General features: G+C 41.6%; 1 long non-coding RNA gene across 2 annotated transcripts; it reads left to right on the forward strand.

Annotated features, from left to right (window-relative positions):
* The first annotated feature begins 1,505 nt into the window (after positions 1-1,505).
* On the forward strand, positions 1,506-16,681 carry LOC123249355. Of its 2 annotated transcripts, XR_006506375.1 has the most exons (4): positions 1,506-1,652; positions 2,335-2,378; positions 13,801-13,914; positions 16,449-16,681. It is a non-coding gene; the product is annotated as an uncharacterized LOC123249355 (long non-coding RNA). The 2 variants fall into 2 exon arrangements; XR_006506376.1 differs by lacking the exon at positions 2,335-2,378 and having other exon boundaries at positions 1,508-1,652.
* Positions 16,682-18,726: the final 2,045 nt, after the last annotated feature.

Consider the following 18,726-nt stretch of genomic DNA (forward strand, 5'->3'; position numbering starts at 1 on the left):
AAGTACCAGTGCACACAGTTGGTGCTCAATGAATACTTGGTGTTTGCTTGAGTATCCGAGCATCCAGAAGGATGACACTGAAAAAGAAACTCTTTTCAAGACTTTTCCCTGCCAGAAAAATGGAATTCTTCAGGCTGAACACTAAGAAAATTCCAGGAAATTCTAGGAATGGGCATATTCTTCTCATTCCATCTAATTTTCCCTGAGATACTAGTGAGGATTATGAATTTTGTGTGTGTTTTAGGTCCAATTACTAAGTGAGATTCCTGTCTTTTCAGAGCACCCTATGGGAATTTCAGTGAAGTGCCCTGGTAATTGGGGCCTTGGTTTAATACAAGGGATATCAGCAAATGGAGTTGGCACCTCGAGTGAAGCTTCCAAAAGGCTTTCCTTATCCCTAAGAGTTTGTATGAATTGACCAGCCTTCCCTTTGGATTGAGGAATGCCCTGACCTCTTTGCTGCAGTGGGGGATGATCTGTTAAGTGGTATGGGAGATTCTTTGGTTGCCTATATTGCTGGTTTTGCTATTTTTAGTCCAGTTATGAAATCACAGCCTGGGTATTTGCAATCTGTTCTCAATGTCATTAAGCTAGAGGCTGATGGCAGCAGCCACTAGAAGACAGTTGGAAATTGCCCTAAGTGTTGTAATTGGGCCACCTAGCGGGGAGTGGAAAAATAGCACCACTATGATAGCATAGGGTCACCTCTCACATCCCCACATCTGTGAACACATCTGTACCTCCTCGGGACTGGATGAACCAGTCACACGAAATCGTCATAGAATAGGTAGTTTTTGCCACTCGGGCTCCCAGTGGTACCTTTGGATTTATCTCTAAATAATCTTTATTTAAAATTAAACTGGCTAAAGTATCCTGAACTGGTTTTCAAATCAGAGGACCTGAGTTTAAAATCCCTGCTTACGTCACCTTAGATAAGTCATTGTCTCTATCTGGGCGTCAGTGTCTTCATCTGTAAAGTAAGACTTTTGGACTAGATGATCCCCTAAATCACTTTCAGCTCTAAATCTATGAACGATCCTATGACCGGCTGAAAAGTAATTCCTGGGGACACGCTGTTCTGAGAGCTCGAGATGATGTGAAAGAGTTCTGTCTGACCATCGATGCCTCAGCATCTGTTCTTGGCACACTCTCTATATGGGAGAATAGGGAAGAGAGTTTCTCATTAGTCTCTTGATCAGAGAATGAATAACTAGGGTCCACAAGCTGGTAATATAGAAAAAAGTGCTTTGATGTGGTCTCAGTCCTGGGCAAATTGCTTTTATATGTGAAGGGATCCTTGTTCATTTTGCTAACTGATCGGAGAGCTCTGAAATGGTTAAATGTCATAGTGAACTTGAACTCCAGGCAGCAGAGAGAGGTCTGGAAATTCACAGAGATAGGTCAGGAATTCACAGTGGAGGTGGAGTACATTCCTGGTCTGCTGGATACCCTCTCCAGAAGCCACTAAGGATGAATAACCAAGGAATTTTCAGGGACAGTAAAGAGCAGCACATGTCAGTTGGAGAAGGAGAGCTCTGGAGTGAGAGATTTCCCCTCTGAACTTCCCTCTCAGGCAAGAAAGAACTCTTGAGGGGAAAGAACTACTCCATGGGGTGGAAGATATAAAGACTGCTAGGATTATGAGAGATTATGTAAGTGCGTTGTTTTCTTTTATAGGTTGGTTAATAATTTAACAAATTAAGCAGCCTTTTGTTTACCCATTTGTATCAAAACTCCATACCTCATCCTTTGGGGTAGAAGGCTGGAGATGGCAAACCTCAGAAGGAAATACAAGAGGATTTTTTTGGGGGGAGGGGCATATTCAGATAGCTTGAAAATACTTGTTTTTTTTCTCCAATGACTTCCTTTTTCGAAGACATAAATAAATTTTTTTTAAACCTTTACCTTCCATCTTGGAGTCAATACTGTGTATTGGCTCCAAGGCAGAAGAGTGGTAAGGGTAGGCAATGCGGGTCAAGTGACTTGCCCCGGGTCACACAGCTGGGAAGTAGTGTCTGAGGCCAGACTTGAACCTAAGACTTCCTGTCTTTAGGCCTGGCTCTCAATCCACTGAGCTACCCAGATGCCCCCCATAAAGAAATTTTTTAAATTTAATTTTAATCACTTTAATTTTTTAATTAAATTTAATTTAAATCACTTTAATTTTTATTTCAATTTTATTTTATTTTTAGCTCTAAATTCTCTCCCTCTTACTTCTCCTCCCCCACTAGAAAGGAAGTAAAACAAAGCCCATTAACATTTTTGTTATTGTTATATTGTTATAACATTAACATTCCTATGTTAACCCTATCTTGCTGTTCTCACTATCCCCAGATGCCTCAAGCTGCACTCTGAGCCCATCACCTTTCTATCTGGAGGTGGGTAGCATGCCGCATCATCTGTCTTCTGAAGTTGTGGCTGTCTTTGTGTGGATTAGAATCCTTAAATTAAAGCTTTATTTCTTTATTTCTTTTTTTTTAGTTTAAATTTTCTTAATTTGAATATTTTCCCATAGTTACATATTTCAAGTTCTTTCCCTCTCCCCCCAAACCCCTCATACCCCCATAGCTGATGCACAATTTCACTGGGTTTTACAAGTATCACTGATCAAGGCCTAATTCCATATTATTGATAGCTGGACTAAAGTGATCATTTAGTGTCTACATCCCCAACAATATCCCCATCAGCCCATGTGTTCAAAGCTTTACTTCTTAATAAAAAATATTTTTACAAAGTGCAATGACTTGGGCATGTGAAGGAGCCAGAGTGTGCTGAGTATAGTGGTAGCAATGAATTTGTCAGCTCTAGAGCTAATGGAGCCAAAGGAAGATGGAAGAGGTAAGAAACCATGGAATGGGCAAGAGTGTGGTTGGATGGGGTGGGGGAAAGGGATAGGTGCCAGGGCTACTCCTTTGTCTGTCTGGAGGCTTCCTCACAGTAAAGAAGTGGCTCTATAAATATTTGATGATGGTGATGCTACCATCCCACAACAGATTGAAGGACTGTGTGGTAACCAAAGGAAAGAATCAGGAATTAAAGTCAGGGATCCCAGGTTCAAATTCTTGCTCTATTTGTTACATGTGTCCAAACTTCTCCTTTTTGGGGCTCGGTTTCCTTGTTTGAATAATCAAGTGATTGGGCTAGAAGGTTCTTTACAACTAGATATTGTAAACCTGGTGCTAGACTGCCATTCTCATACCACAGATTGAAATCAGTCTCGGGTCCTTATTGGTCTGCACATCACTGAAGTGGCCCCTTCTTGTACCAACACCCTATGGATCACTGCGTGTGATAGAATGGTACACACTGCCACCTGCATGATCATGACCTGCCACACATCGCATCTCTCTGTTTCTACTTCCATATGCCATCTGCCATGCATTTTATGCACCAGGTGATTGTACATTTGCCAGCATATGGTAAAACCCCCGAGAATGAAGAAGGTGGCACAGACTTGCCTGTTGTTCACAACACAGCCATCAAGCCCCTACTTGAAGTCAAAACCACCAGTGAAACTGGAAATGGTACCTCTTATATAAGCAGAGGGCCAGGGGGTACTTAATGGGGGCACCAGTGGCAAAGCAGCGGTAGATAAAGTCAATCTATGCCAGGTGACAGGTGACAAGTGACGCTGCCCGACTTCAGTCCATATCTGTATATTTGTCTGCAAGCTTGCAGGCCTTTGGTAGAATAGTGTGTGCTTAATAAATGCTTGGAGATTGTCTGAGTGACTCTGTCAAGTCCTCTGTGCTTTCGTGGGATGTTCTTTTATACCAGACCCTTTCCATCTTGCCATTCCTGGGAATCTCCTTGGTCCTTCAGGATCTCTGGTTTTGTGGGATAAAAGAAGCAGCTTTCTACAAAGTGTTGCATGATGAAACAAGAATGACTTTGCCCAGGAACCAAATGTTGTGGTGGAAGAGGCAAGGTGGATGTGACAGTCAGGGCTAATTGCTCAATTGTGGAGCCATAAATCTGTGATGTCAAGGAGGAAGCCACATGGGCTCTACAACATCCTGCAGGATGTAATGCTGGCAATTGAATCAATTTGTGATTCCTAGGAGGTGCCGTGTACAGGACTGTCTGGGGGAAAGCACTGAAATATAGGAGTTTAGGGAACATACGCTGAGATGTTGGGCTATTTCTGGACCCCAAAGAAGATGACAGCTCAAGCACTTCCTACAGGACATTTTCCTGGATCCTTTAGAAATTTCAGCACTTGTTGTTTCCAGAAAATCCACATCTCAATGAAGAATGTGGAAGCTTTGACCTATGATGCTTTGTGGGATGGTGCTAGCTACAGTTCTTTGTGTTCTCACAGGAAGTTTTGTACCACAGATAGCTTAGATTTTGAGTGGCATCCTGGTGCAGTGAAAAAAAGTAGTTCAGAATATATTGCTTCAAATCCTAGCTCTGCTACTTAATGCTGTGATCTTCAGTGAGTCACATTGGTTCTTAGTTTCAGTTTCTCACTCTAAAAAGATAGACTTAGGTATCACCTCTCAGGTCCCTTCTAGCCTTAAATTTATGATCATATGATATATAATCTTGAAGGTGGGGCTCTTTTCTTGCTATTTGTTGGCAGCAGCAGCAGCAGCAGTAAATCAACAAACACTTATTAAGCACTTACTATGTGCCAGGTATTGTGTTAAGATGGTTTCTGCCCTCAAGGAGGACCATATATAAGAGTGATGAAATTTAGAGTGAGGGAGAGGAGGCATGGTGGTGAAGTCTAGAGAGTCAGGAGTCAAACCAGGAGAGGAGAGAAGGATGGCTGGGCAGGGAACTTCCTTAAAAATGGAGGTTCCAGGAGCAACTTGAGAATAAGAGAAGAGGCTTTTAGAGGAGGATTTTCTTTTCGGGTGAGAAAGCAGCTGAGGCATTGTGGCATTCAGGGAGAGGAATTTCTTAATGATTCAGCCAAATGCTAGGGGCTTTCATTTCATTGCTCTTGAATGGATTGGGGATAGAACCAAAGTTTTATGGGGGAAAATATGCCTTCTTCATATCACTAACCAGATGCTTCCCTTATGTAAAGAAATGATCCTAGAAAAGGAGACCAGCTCTTGACTCTAAGCTCCAGCTCCAGCCCCACCTCAGATTTTTCTTTGCTCTAACATAGGCCATGTCCTTGAGCTTCTGAGTTCCTTTCTGCCATGTGTGTCTCTACAATTGCCTTCAGTCTCCTTGCCTGGAGTAGCCTCCTTCTATCTTGTTGTGTGCAGGATTCCTACTCAATCTTTAAAGACCAACTCAATGCTGACTCTTTCCAGAAGACTTCTTTGCTCCTCTTCCTTGGAAAAGGACATTCCCCTCTTCAGGCTTCACGCTTTGTTCTGTACCTCTCATCCACTGATAGTGCCAATTGTGGATCACAACATCATAGATTTAGAGCTGGAAGGGATAGTAAATGTCATTCAGGTAAATGCCCTCATTTTACAGATGAGGAAATAGAGTTCTCTGCGTTAGTGTCATCCCCCTCCCAGACTACAGGTTCTATGTAGGTTAAGGTGATGACTTATCTAAACCTCATATCTTCCCCTAGACTCTAGCTCTGGAGTCACTTAAATGTTTGCTGATTGACTGAATGCACGAATCTGACCCAATGGTAAAAGCCCTGGGGCCCTCTAGAAACAATATTGTCTTCTTCTTATCTAATGACTCTCTCCGGCAGACAATTTTAGTAGGCAGGGTCCTGAAAATCATGCTGAATGACTTTGGTGCATGAATCAAATGGGGTGTGGGCAACACCAGCACCAGATGTGCCTCCCAGCTGCTCCATTTGACCCTTCAGCACCTGACGGTGGAAAAGAGCACAGTATTTAAAGTCAGAGGACCTGGACTCAAGTCCCAACTCTGTTCTTTGCTCCCTTTGTGACCTTAAATACTTAAAAATACTTAATCTCTCTGCAAAATAAGATGGTTGGACTAGATGGTCTCTGAAGTCTTTTTCAGCTCTAGATCCAGGATCTTATAGTCTATGGCTCCCAATTTGACCTCAGTTCTCAGATCAGATGGACTGACTAAGTCTGAAGGTGAGTGTGTGATAGAGGGAGGAAACTGGGGAAAGAAAATGAGCAAGAAGGGAAAAGGAACATCTGGAGGTTGGAAAATTTTTGCTTGAACAGAACATGAAATGTGATTCCCTTTACTCTTATCAGGAAATGCCCTTCCTTTGTGAAAGGCTTTGAGACAAACAACTCAGAGTTTCCCCTGAGATGTAAGTGAATCTCAGGAGTACCAGCCCCAGGAACAAAATAGGACTTGGGTGTGAATGAAGGATAGACCTGGGGTGGGGGTGGGGGTGCAGCTAGGTCACTCAGTAGATAGAGAGCCAGACCTGGAGATGGAAGATCCTGGGTTCAAATCTGACCTCGGATACTTTTTAGCTGTATGACCCTGGGAAAGTCACTTAATCCCCATTCCCTAACCCTTGCCACAATTCTGCCTTAGAACCAATACAGAGTATTGATTCTAAGACAGAAGGAAAAGATTAAATTTAAAAAAAAAAAAGGTTAGACCTGGTGGTTCAGGCTGTGTGCCAGCTTAAGTCCATTAACATTTGGATGAACATCAGAAAAAACTTTTTTTGTGTAACTTTTAAGAATCCTTATAATTTTCCACATGCTGGTTATTACAATCTACTTTGTTTCTGGGCTCCCTGGCAGCAAAAATCCTTGGAAAATATTAGAAGTGCCTTTTGCTTTTGTGACATGTGACATGTGACTACTGTGAGAGTAGTGTATGCAGACTTAACCTGATTATGTGACTTGAGTGCCTTCTCTCTTGGACTTTAATCATAATAGTTAAAACATTTATTAAATGTCTGCTATGTGCCAAGCATTGTGCTAAACATTGAACAGGCCAAATTCTCTTGCAGAGAGACGTCTGTCTCTAGCTATCTCCCATCTGTTCCATCTATTTTCCTCTGTGGGAACTTGCTAGGTCCTTTCCTTTTTGGTCATCAAAACCCTTTGGGTGTGGGGTTGGGAATTCCTCACCCCCTATATTTCAACAGCTTGTTGAAAGGAATAAGGGAAGGGGGTTTCCATCTATTTCCATCAGGATCATGGACTATAAATAAAGGCAAGAGGGGGAGATGAGGTGGTGCTATAAATCAGTTGTTCCTTCACAGTCCCCCAGTCCAGTGGGATTTATAACAGTGTACAGTATTGACAATTTAGATCCTTCTCTCTTGTTTTCAGTTCCTTCTGTTAGCTAGTAGCTTTGGCTGTAACAGCAGCAGGAGTGTCTAGCCACTGCAGCCATATCCCTGGCCATTCCTATTCTTATTACAGAAGCCCTAAAGTCCAAACCCAGTGGGAAATGCTCCTTGCAGTAATCACCCTCCCAGTGGGCAGAAGAGTATAATCTAAGGTCAATGGAAGAAAGAGAGGAAGCAAACTGGACATGCCGCCCCCTTCCTCTTTTCATGCAGTTTTCTGCCCCAAAGTTTACTTCAGAGCAGCATATTGTCTGCTCTCCTCTATCTGTCCTAGAGGGAATTGGAGTGGTTTCACTTCTAAGAAAATGGTTCATATTCTGTTCCATCTATTTTCCTCTGCAGGAACTTTCTAGGTCCTTGAGTGTCCACAGAAAGAGAAAAGTGACACTCATCAGCTATACGTGTTTCAAAGACAGTATGGTAATGGAAAGGCTGGGTCCTGGTGGGCAAGAGAGGAGAAAAATCTTTTTCAGAAGTAATGAGTGGTAGAGACTCTAAGAAAGTAGATATGACCCAAAGAAGGAAGGGGCTAAAAAACTAATGAAGAACCAAAGAAAGCACTGAAAGTAGGCTCTGACTGTGGAATTCAAAAACGCTTCAGTGGATACTTGTTGGCCTGTATGGATCGAGGAGCACAGGTAGAAGACAAAAGACATACTAGAATTTCAGGACGTGTCTGGAGCTTTAGACGAAAAGAAGGCAGCTACAGGGGTCAGAAAAGAGGAATAGCGAATCTAGAACTGGCTTGAGTATCAGCAAGATCAGGGTTCAGACTTGACTCTCTTCACTTATTCACTGTATGATACTGAGCCGGTCATTTAATCAAACTGAGATTGAGTCTGGAGTAGTCTATACACCCGTACAGTGTCCACTTCCCACATCATCCTGGAGGTCAAATGAGGGCACATAGATAAAGTGCCTCATACACTTGAACAAGCTATGGTTACTGTGATCAATATGCTGAGCTCTCAAGCATGCTGAAACCAGAAGTAGTATAGAAGTGAAACTAAGTGGGGACACTATTATCAAAGGTGCAGCCGAAGTGGAAAAATACTTAGGATTATTTTCATATAGGAGTTCAAGGACCAGTGAATGTCTAGGTCCTTCAGAAAGACATTTTCAGGTAGAATTTGAAAAAGGAAGAACACAGAGGTCTGGAGACCCATCCATCTACAGCTAAGGATGGAAAGGATAGTAAAGCGTACTCTACCACCAAGACCAAGTACAAAGAGATCTTTAGGTCAGGGTGAAATGGGGACCTTTTGATAAGTTGGTTATCATGGAGAACAGTTGGAGAACAGTTGTCAGTTCATAGGCAATGAGTTCCAAGAATTCAGCTGAGAGATCAGGCCCCAGGATGTTAAGAGGTGGGCTAGATGGAGAGGAGCTAGACTTCTGAATGGTGAGTGTCATTTCTAGTTTGACTCAAATCTACCATGCTCCTGCTCGCTGGTTTTAATGCTGTACCTCAATCTCTGGAATTCTCTCTAATCCTACATGTTCCTTCTCCAACTCCTTCCTTCCTTCCCTCTCCCTCTACTCATTTTCCACATTAAACTCTGGGTACAATAATCAAATCAATACTACAATTCCAGGAAAGGACATGTCAATCAATTGTTTTATGATTTCTGTGAACAAACCACTCTCCCTGACTCCCATTCCCCTATATATGTTGTCTTCCCCTATAAGAACATAAATCCCTTGAGTCAAGGGACATTATTTTTGTATTGTATCTCTAGCACTTAGCCTGGCATATAGTGCATGCATGATACTTTTTCATTCAACCATTCATTTATTCATTCTCTCTTAGAATATAGGAGTTCTGGTTACAAATGAAAACCCTTAGAAAGGAAAAAGAAAAGATATAAAATGCAACTAGACAAGTGGAGTTGTAGAGGGAGCCTGACCACAGATTAGATGAATTTATACATATTAGTGCTATGATTATCTACTGTATGTGCCTCCACATGTATTTTGTTTATATATTTATATTTATTAAAGCCCTTACTTTCTGTCTTAGAATCAATACTAGGCTCAGAGAGATTCCAAAAAAAAAATGGGGAAAAGACTTACTTGTACAAAAATAGCAGTTCTTTTTTGTGGTGGCAAAGAATAGGAAATCAAAGGTATATCCATCAATTGGGGTTTGGCTAAACAAATTATGGTACATGTTGGTGATGGAATACTATTGTGCTGTAAGAAATGGTGAACAGGATGATTTCAGAAAAAGCTTGAAAGACCTATATGAACTGATGCAGAGTGAAATAAGCAGAACCAGGAAAACATTGTACACAGTGACAGCAATATTGTGGAACGATCAACTATGAAAGACTTAGCTACTCTCAGCAATTATCCAGGACAATTCTGAGGGACTTATGACAAAGAATGCTATCCCCCTCCAGAGAAAGAACTGTTGGAGTCAGAATGTAGACTAAAGAATACAGTTTTTCACTTTAATTTATTTGGGTTTTTATTTTGGGGTTTTGATTTTATATGAATATTCTCTTATAAAAACCTACAATATGAAATAATGGTTTATAGAATAATACATGTATAACCCAAATTGAATTACTTGCCAGTTCTGGGAAGGGAAAGGGATAAAAGGAAGTTAGATAATTTGTACCACAACTTTAGAAAACTTATGTGGAAATTTGTTATTACATGCAATTGATAAAAATAAGATATCTTTACAAAAGAAAAAGAATCAATATTAGGTTCCTGTTTTCAGGACTGACACCCTATTCACTGAGCTCTTCCACATGTAACCCTATGCTTTGAGCAGACAGAATTTTGGAAAATATCTAAAAATATATGCAGTAACTCAAACTCCAACCCTCTTTCAAGAAAGTGGATGATCCTCTAAACAGCTGCTTGTAAGAGGTATATTTTAGGAGAAAGCTGCTCCCTATGACCTGAGAGAGATCAGTGGTATTAAAAGCGAGAGACGGTGTGCCAATGATGTAATACCCTTTGGTCAAAGCTTTCCACTAAATGGCTATTGACATCTGTAACATCTTCTCTCCTGAGAGCCGCATCATTTCACAATTGACTAGAAACTCAATCCTGGCTTGCAGGGAGAGGAGCCTGCATATATTTTTAGAGCCAGAGGAGGTTCAGAGTAAACTCAGTCTTCAAAGAGAGAGGGAGGAAATGGGCTGCTCATTATTGAGGGAGGTCAATCCCTTGGGAACAGGGAACCTGGAACACCAGTAGTGAAAGCTGGGGCAGAGATAACTCACAGGTCATTCAAAGGAGGTATTTGTCTTGTGGTTATGGAAAACCTGGGTATTTAAAATAATAATAGCTAATAACAATAGCTAGCATTTATATAGATTTTCCTTTGTAAGTGCCAGGTCCTATCCTAAGTGTTTTATGATTATTATCTTATTTGATTGTCCTAACAACTATGGAAGGTGGTCTACTATTATCCCCATTTTACAAATGAGGAAACTGAGTCAAACAGAACTTAAATGACTTACCTAGGGTCAAACAGCCAGAAAGTGCCTGAGGTCAAATTTGAACTCAGGTCTTCTTGACTCCAGGTCTCTCTATCCACTGTGCCACTTAGACAAATGTCCTGCAGAGACTGTTAATGGTACGACTCATTTGGTCCCCTTAGTCTCAGTCATTTCATATTATGAGCATCACTTGAGAAAGAGGAATGAGAAAAGGAAAAGGGGAAATTTGAGTGTTCATAATAGTGACTATCAATGGCCAGGCAGCAAGTATTATGATCTGAATAAACTTGGTGCAGCCTAAAGAAATTATTCTGTGAAGTGAGAAATGGGGAGGGGCTGGGAAGGGGAAGTGAACTGAGAGATGAATTCTGTCACCCTTAGAACAGCTCACCTTAACTATCAGTGGGTGGGGAAGAAGAGCTTGGAGGTGATTGTAGATGATGGATCAATGCTACCAAGAATTTGGGACCAGGCTTGAATGAAGCAAGGGAAGGAAGTGAAACTGGGATGAGGCCCAAATCCTGCCAGCCTTTTCCAGCTTCACCATCCAGGATGTGACAGGAAAAAACAGATTTGCCAATGAAGCAAGGATCTCTTAATTGGAGATGCTCTGCCCAGGTCCTCCAAGAACCCTGAATTTGGAACAGAAGCAGTCTTTTGCCCTCTGAAAATTTATCTTTGTGCCCCTCAGCTGTTTCTACTCCTTTGCCAAATGGTGTATCCTCTAGGAGAGAAGAGAATATAGCATGAGAGTGTCTAGAACCACCATCTGGATATTAAGTCTCTTGCTTTCAAGGCTGAAGACCTGGGAAATATGGAAATGATCAGGCAAGAGCTGTGGGCAGACTTACCCATCTAGGTCTATTGAGTAAGAACTTTGAAAAGGAGTGTCTAAATAATGAGTATGACACCTTTAGGGGAGAGCTGCTTGACTGATTCTCATCTAGCCCATCCAATCATAATAATAAATAATTTCTATAGTACTTTTAGCTTTATCTGAAATATTCTTTTATAGACATATCTTATTTGATCAGCAGTGCTGTGAAGTAGGTACCTCTGCTCCCATTTTACTGAGGTTTAGAGGGGAATGTGACCTGCTCCTGGGCATACAACTAATCCATATTGGAGACAGGATTTGAATCAAAGCCTTCTTGACTCCAAATCCAGTATGCTATGGAAACTGGTTCACACAACAAAGTGCCTTTGTTCCATGGGGAGAAGTAAGTCTTGATCTGGAGTCTAGCTTGTCCCAATTGCCAGGGAATCTTGTAATACAAGAAAAGAGAGCAGTATGAGCATAATCTTCCAGCCCCAGAAAGAAATTCAGGAACAACTCATGCTCAGGATGAGTCTAGACTTGAATTTATCCTGATGGAGCTCTGAAAACTGTCTTCACCTCTCCACTACAGGCTAGGTATAAGTGATGCTCAGAAATATTCTTGAAATTGCATTGGTTTTTAAGCCCTCAGATGCAGACATCCCTAGAACTTTTGCTTTACTGGTCAGGAGGGAGGAATTCATGTCTTAATGGCATCTTGCCCAGGAAAGGAAGGATGGAGGAGCCAGGTTGAGACACAATTTCCAAAGTTAAGGAGGAAAATTGTTTTGATCAAATAAAATGGGTGGACTGGGTGATGGAAAAGCAAGACCAAATGACTTCTCTGTGGCTGTTAGAATCTTATTATTTTAAGTCCATTAGAAGCATTTATAGATTTGGACAAATTGGTAAGTCTGCCTATGGGTGGATATTTTCCTGGGAGCAAATGAATCATCCATTGCAAAGATTTAGCTGAAGTTGGAAACTGGCCTGGGAAGAGAGTGAAATGTCTAATTGGGTTTATTAGTTAATCCTAGCAAATGGACTGAGAGTGGGAACTGCCCTGCAGCTAAGACTCATGGGATTGATAAGAAGGGAGCACTGGGCCAGAGGTGAAAGTGAAGAAGACTTGGATTGAAAGAATTGGAAGAATGGCAGGGATGACCATACTCCAGAGTTTTTCCTCAAGGCAACATGACATTTAGCTGTTCACAGAGGCCAGACCTAGATGGTAGGTGGGAGTGGGGTTGGTGAGTCCTAGGAAGCTCCGAAGGCCATATATGGTTAGTTTAAAGATATCTTAGGATGAGATTCCTGCCTGGGCTCTGTAACTCTTCAGCTCTGTCCCATGAAAATAGTTTTATTTTTAATTTGTTATTCTTAGTTGCTAGTAAAGTCCTTTTTTGAAAAAATCCAATCTCTGTCTCAGGTAACTTGAGAAAAGAAGAGGAAATCCTATCCAGGGGAGGGGAATGTGGTGAGTGGGAGAGGATCTAAAATTCGCTGGAAGGCTTTGGGAGCGTGGCCCATTAGGAAAGCACAGAGAAGAAGGGGAAGTCTGAGAACTGGCACATTTCTCCAATGTCCTCTTTCTCCAAAGGATTGTTTCTCATGACTTCTGCAGCTAAAGAAGAGAGTTAGTGACTGGGCCAACCCACTTCCAACATGTTCTTCAAGGGAAAAATGAGGAAAAAAAGACTTGGTCTTTCCCATACTAGAGACTTCCTGGTTAAGCTACTTCTATTTTGGGTGAACTCTACAATGTTCTCATCACCAGGAGATTACAGGAGCTTGAGGAGACTTTAGTACCATCCCATCATTTTACAGATGAGGATATTGAGGTTCAGGGAAGTTAATGATAATAACTAGCTTTATATAGCACTTTAAAGTTTGCATAATATGTACCGTTTGATGCCTGCAATAACCCTGGGAAGTAGGCACTATTATTGCTCCATTTTGTAGATGAGGAAACTGAGGTTGAAAGATGTTAAGTGTTGCCCAATGTCTCATGAATAATAAGTACCTGAGGCAGGTGTTCTCCACTCTATGTCCTGTATTCTATCCACTGCCCCATGTAGCTGCATCACTGGGATTCCATGGTAGAACCTTAGGTATTCAGTCCATATGGGACAATAAAATTTATGTGGATCATCATAGTAATTATTATGGGTGGCACACAGACAACGCTTTCAGTATTGTAGAGTACTTTACATATTCATTCTCCTGTTTGATTTTCACAATAATATTATGAGGGAGTCCACTCATGTATTGTCACCCTCCCTTCCCCACTCATTTTACAGATGAGAAAACTGAGGCAGAGAGGGACTTGATATAATGGGAAAAGCACTGGATTTGGAGTCAGAAGACTTGGGTTTAAATCAAGCTTCTGCTGCTAACTAACTCTATAATCTTGGGTAAGTCAATTCACTGCCATGGGTCCCAGTTTTCTCTTCCACAAAATGAGACCCCTTTCAGATCTAAATCTGTGATCCTGTGACTTGGCCATAGTCACACAACTATTAAATGTTGGAGACAGGATTTGAACCTATCTAACTCTTCTGATGTTTAATTCGGATTACAGGGGGAAAAGTCCAATAATATTGTTCTTAAGCAGGACACAGCCCATAAGAACTCTGGAGGAGTTATTGAGCTAGGCTAAAATGACAGATATTGGAGACTTCTGCAAAGGGAATGGGGAAGTCGAGATAGCCCCCCAAAACCTGACAGAGACATCTAGCTTCCTTACCCCTCCCATGGAGGAAGCCAATGGAAAGGGCTGCCATTCTTCCAGCATCTGGTCAATAGTTTGTAGACTGGAATCGAATTCTCTGCAATGGCAACCGCTGATGCCATGGCTATTTTTAGAGCAGATATGGAATCACATCTGGGACAATTACAGGATGCTCTCCAGGCAGCTTTGCAAACTGGCTGAGACCAGAAATGGCAATGGCAATGTCTGAGGGTTAAAGAGTAGAGAAGAGGAAAATTGTCTCCCTTTGGAATAAAATCAAGGCCATTTGAATATGAGGAATCTCAGAGATGGAAAAGGAGGGGTGGGACTTCCTTGGCTGGGGTGTTCCATACCGCAGCTGCTCTTTAGTGAAGAATATCTGCCATTGAAATAGAATTTTAAAATGTGCTCTTATAAATAAATAAATAAACTCTTCTTTATGCATCAACCCTCAAAGGGAGACTGTCCACTTTTTCTTATCCTCATTTTGCAGATGAGGAAACTGAGGCAAAAACTGGTAAAGTGACATGCTCAAACATTTGAGCAAGTTGGTCTCTCTTCCAATAGACCTTTTGGTTGAGGGAAGCCACATAAAACAACTCTGGACTCTCCAGAGCCAGGAGGGTTCTGCTCAATTAAAAAGCCAGCTTGCCAGGAGGCAATGTTCTAAGGGTACCCGATTATAACACAATGTTCTGTGTAGTCACAGATGCCTCGGAGCAAGGCCTCAGGGGGTCTGCTGATGAAGAGGAGAGAAAATAGGCAGAAATTTCCCTTGGTTTCTTAGGAGAGAATTGCTACGCAGAGGAGAAAAAGTTTGGCCATGGTGCAAAAGTCATGGTTTGCTATTTATCTGAGCCTTTGACCAAGCTGAGCCTTACTTGCCGGGCCCATGAATCAGTCTCAGAAAAGATCATCAAGTCGTGACCCAGGTGAACTCTAGGAAGAATTCTGTTCTGCAGAAATGGAAGTTGTGGGAGTTGGGCACCGATATTGAACATGTGCTTAAATAACCGCCATGGTCCCAGGCAGCCTCTCCCAGAGCTCTTAAGACCTTTGTCTACTGACTTTGAGGGAGAGAAGGTTAAAAATAAACTCAGTGGTAAGACTTTATTTTTAAATGAAGGGGAAGCTATTGTCAGGGAATGACCTAAGATGACTTTCCTCAGTGAAGCAGGAAGATACTTAGTTAGAGAAAGACTATCTGGAGTTTCCTCCCAAATAGAAACACATCTTGAGATTTTGGGGCACCCAAAGACCCCCCCCCTACCAGCACCAGATCCACAGGGTCTAATCTGAATGGGAGTGGGTGGAGGCAGGGAGAGAGAGCCTAGGATAGAAACTTAATTATTCAAGGACCCAAGAATCAAGGAGCATCAGCCCTTGTAAGAAGAGAGCAGCGGGGGGACAGAGGGGAAAGGAACTAGGAGCCCTTGTACTTGGGGTTGTGGTCAAAGTGACTGCACAAGTGACACAGGACAGTTGACCTTAGGTGAGAGTAAGCCAGAAGAGGGGGAGTGTTTCCACAGTGGAAGGAGAAGCTAGATCTTGGGAGAAAGGTGTCATTGCAATGTGACTCTGGGATTGGCACTGGTGAACAGGTGCACAGCATCGTGGTACAGGTGGGCAGAAGGTCCTGAGGAAAGGCACGGTAACAGCAGATGTCCTGGAAGGAAAGCACCTCCTTCCTCTCCCCCCACCCCCACTTCATGTTGTCACTCTGGGGCAGAGCCTTGGCTGCCCCTGGCTACTTTCCACTCAGAGTAGGGGAGATGAATAGGAGTTATTTTCAAGAATAAGAGAAGGAATTGAAATAATCAAGAGGAGAAATAGAACAGGTCTAGCCTCATTTTCATTCTAATGAACACCTGGCAAAATGTTTACTGTATAATAATAACTCACTTATAAAATGCTTTAAGGCTTGCAAAAATACAACCACCTTGTAAAATAGGACTATTATTATTGTACCCATTTTCTAGAAGTAGAAGCTGAGACTTGCCCTTGATTGCAAAGTTAGTATTAGAGCCAGGATGGTAACTTGGGTCTTGTGAGTCCAAAGCCGGTTCTTTATCCTATCAAATAAGCCAGAAAACTGTCAAATCTACTTAGAAATAGTTTTGTGGGGAGAAATGTAAAGTCTTGTATGGGTTTAAGAGAAATTGACCTAAGGATCCAAACCTATTTGGGCATCTTCAATGGTTGCAAATCTCTTTCCAGATCTCGCCCAGGATTTTTCAACTTGGTCTACAATAAGAGAAGAAAAAGACACCCCACCTGGACCAACCTCCACCCCTATTTCTCTTTTAACCTTATTTTCCTCAGGCAAACACACTCCTGTGAAGTTAATATTGCTGGTAACTACAGGGGGAGACAGGAGTGGGGAAGCTAGGTGGCTCAATGGAGCACCAGGCCCAGAGTTGGGAGGACCTGGATTCAGATCTGATCTTAGATACTTCCTAGCTGTGTGATCCTGGGCAAGTCACTTAACTCCAATTGCCTAGCCCTTGCCAGTCTTGGAATCTCTACTTAGTATTGATTCTAAGATGGAGATTAAGGAGAAAAGAAGAAAGAAAAAAAGAAAGAAAGAAAGAAGGAAGGAAGGAAGGAAGGAAGGGAGAAAGGAAGGAAGGAAGGGAGAAAGGAAGGAAGGAAGGGAGAAAGGGAGAAAGGAAGGAAGGAAGGAAGGGAGAAAGGAAGGAAGAAAGGAAGGAAGAAAGAAAGGGAGAAAGAAAAAAGAAAGAAAGGAAAGAAGTGAGGAAAGGAGAAAGAAAGAGAGAAATAGGAGACTTAAAAAAACCCCAATGTGGGGTAAGTTTTAAAGTGTCAAGGAGTCTTAGAATAGAATCACAGAATATCAAAGGTAGAAGGACCCTCAGACACCATCCACACTTAAAAACAGGATCCCCACCACGACAAATTAACAAGTGGCTTCTGAGTCTTTGCTTGCAGACCCTCCAATGAGGAAGAGCATGGCACGTTAGGGGGAGGATGAGGCAGAGCATTCCACTTTTCAAGAGCTCATGTTTTTAAGAATAATTTTTCCCCTGACATGAAACCTTGACTTGCCTCAATGCCACTTTCTTGCTGTCCCTAGTTCTGCCAAATGGGACCTAGTGAAAGAAGTCTAATCCCTCTTCCACTTGACAGTCTTTCAAGGATTTGAAGACTGCTATAAATCATGTCCCTCCGAGGCTCCTCTTTTCTGGGCTAAACAAGCCCCAGTGTTTTAAATAGATCCTCATGGAGTATGAAATCAAGGTCCTTTACCATTCTGGTGAGGGAGGGGAGGCACAATCTGCAGGTTTGAATAAATGAATTTTTAAAAAATCATTCAATCATTCATTGATTTCTTCATTTATCAAAGAGAGTTTTCGCCCTAAAAGTTTCAAGGAAATGTGGAAAGAAAGCTGTGTTTGGCTTAGTCCTAAAGCCACAAAGGGTGTGGCCCTGGTGTAATTCTTCCTTCTAGGAAGAGAAGTCTTCATATTTAAGTTACTGCCACTGATTGAGTGCAGCCTTTTTATAATGCTGGGTTGTTTCAGAAAGAAGGTCAAAGAGCAGGAATGTGTTGGTAAATGTTTAACAATTGGCTCTCAAAAAAAAAGTATGTATAATACATTTCATTTCATTTATTTATCTTTTTATCTATCCATTCATTCATTTATTTTTAAAAAGATCCTTTCTTTCTATTTTAGAATCAGTACTAAGCATTAGTTCCAAGACAGAAAAGCCATAAGGGCCAGACAATAGACATTAAGTGACTTGTTCAGGGTCACACAGCTGGAAAGTATCTGAGGCTAGATTTGAACCCTGGCTCTCTATCTACTGAGTCACCTAGCTTCTCCCACAATACATTTTATATTTTATTTCTTATTATTTTATTTTCCCAATTACATGTAATAACAATTTTCAACATGTTTTCTGAAATTATAAGTTTCAAATTGTCTCCCTTCCTTCCTTTCCTCCCTGGATTTTATTATCATGTATGTATCATCATGCAAAACATACTTCCATATTGGTCATTGTCTCACAATACATTTTAAAGAGTAATCTGCATTTTTAACCTTTTCTTCATTACTCTCTTAAGTCTTGATAATCAACATAATGACAAATTAGATCCTGATTTGTAGTATTTACTGATTTCCAAAGTGTAGATGCTTATGTTAGAAGCAAACAAAATAACTAACACCAAAGGAGCTAAGAAAAGAGGCCCAGGAAATAAAGAAAAAAGGAAGTGGGGCCAAGGCTTTCTTGGCCTTTTGAGCATGCTTAGTTTGCTAACTAAGTCCAACATGGCTTCCCCTACAATGTGGGTGGGAGTAGCCTTCTTCCATTGATTGCCTCTATCTTTATTTATGTATTTATTTAAAGCTCTTACCTTCTATCTTAGAATCAATACTATGTTTTGGTTCCAAGGCAGAAGAGTGGTAGGCATTGGGGGTAATGTGACTTGCCCAGGGTCACACAGCTAGGAAGTGTCAGAGGCTGGATTTGA

This window comes from Gracilinanus agilis, chromosome 5 (genome assembly GCF_016433145.1).
Source record: "Gracilinanus agilis isolate LMUSP501 chromosome 5, AgileGrace, whole genome shotgun sequence".
Classification (NCBI taxonomy): domain Eukaryota; kingdom Metazoa; phylum Chordata; class Mammalia; order Didelphimorphia; family Didelphidae; genus Gracilinanus; species Gracilinanus agilis.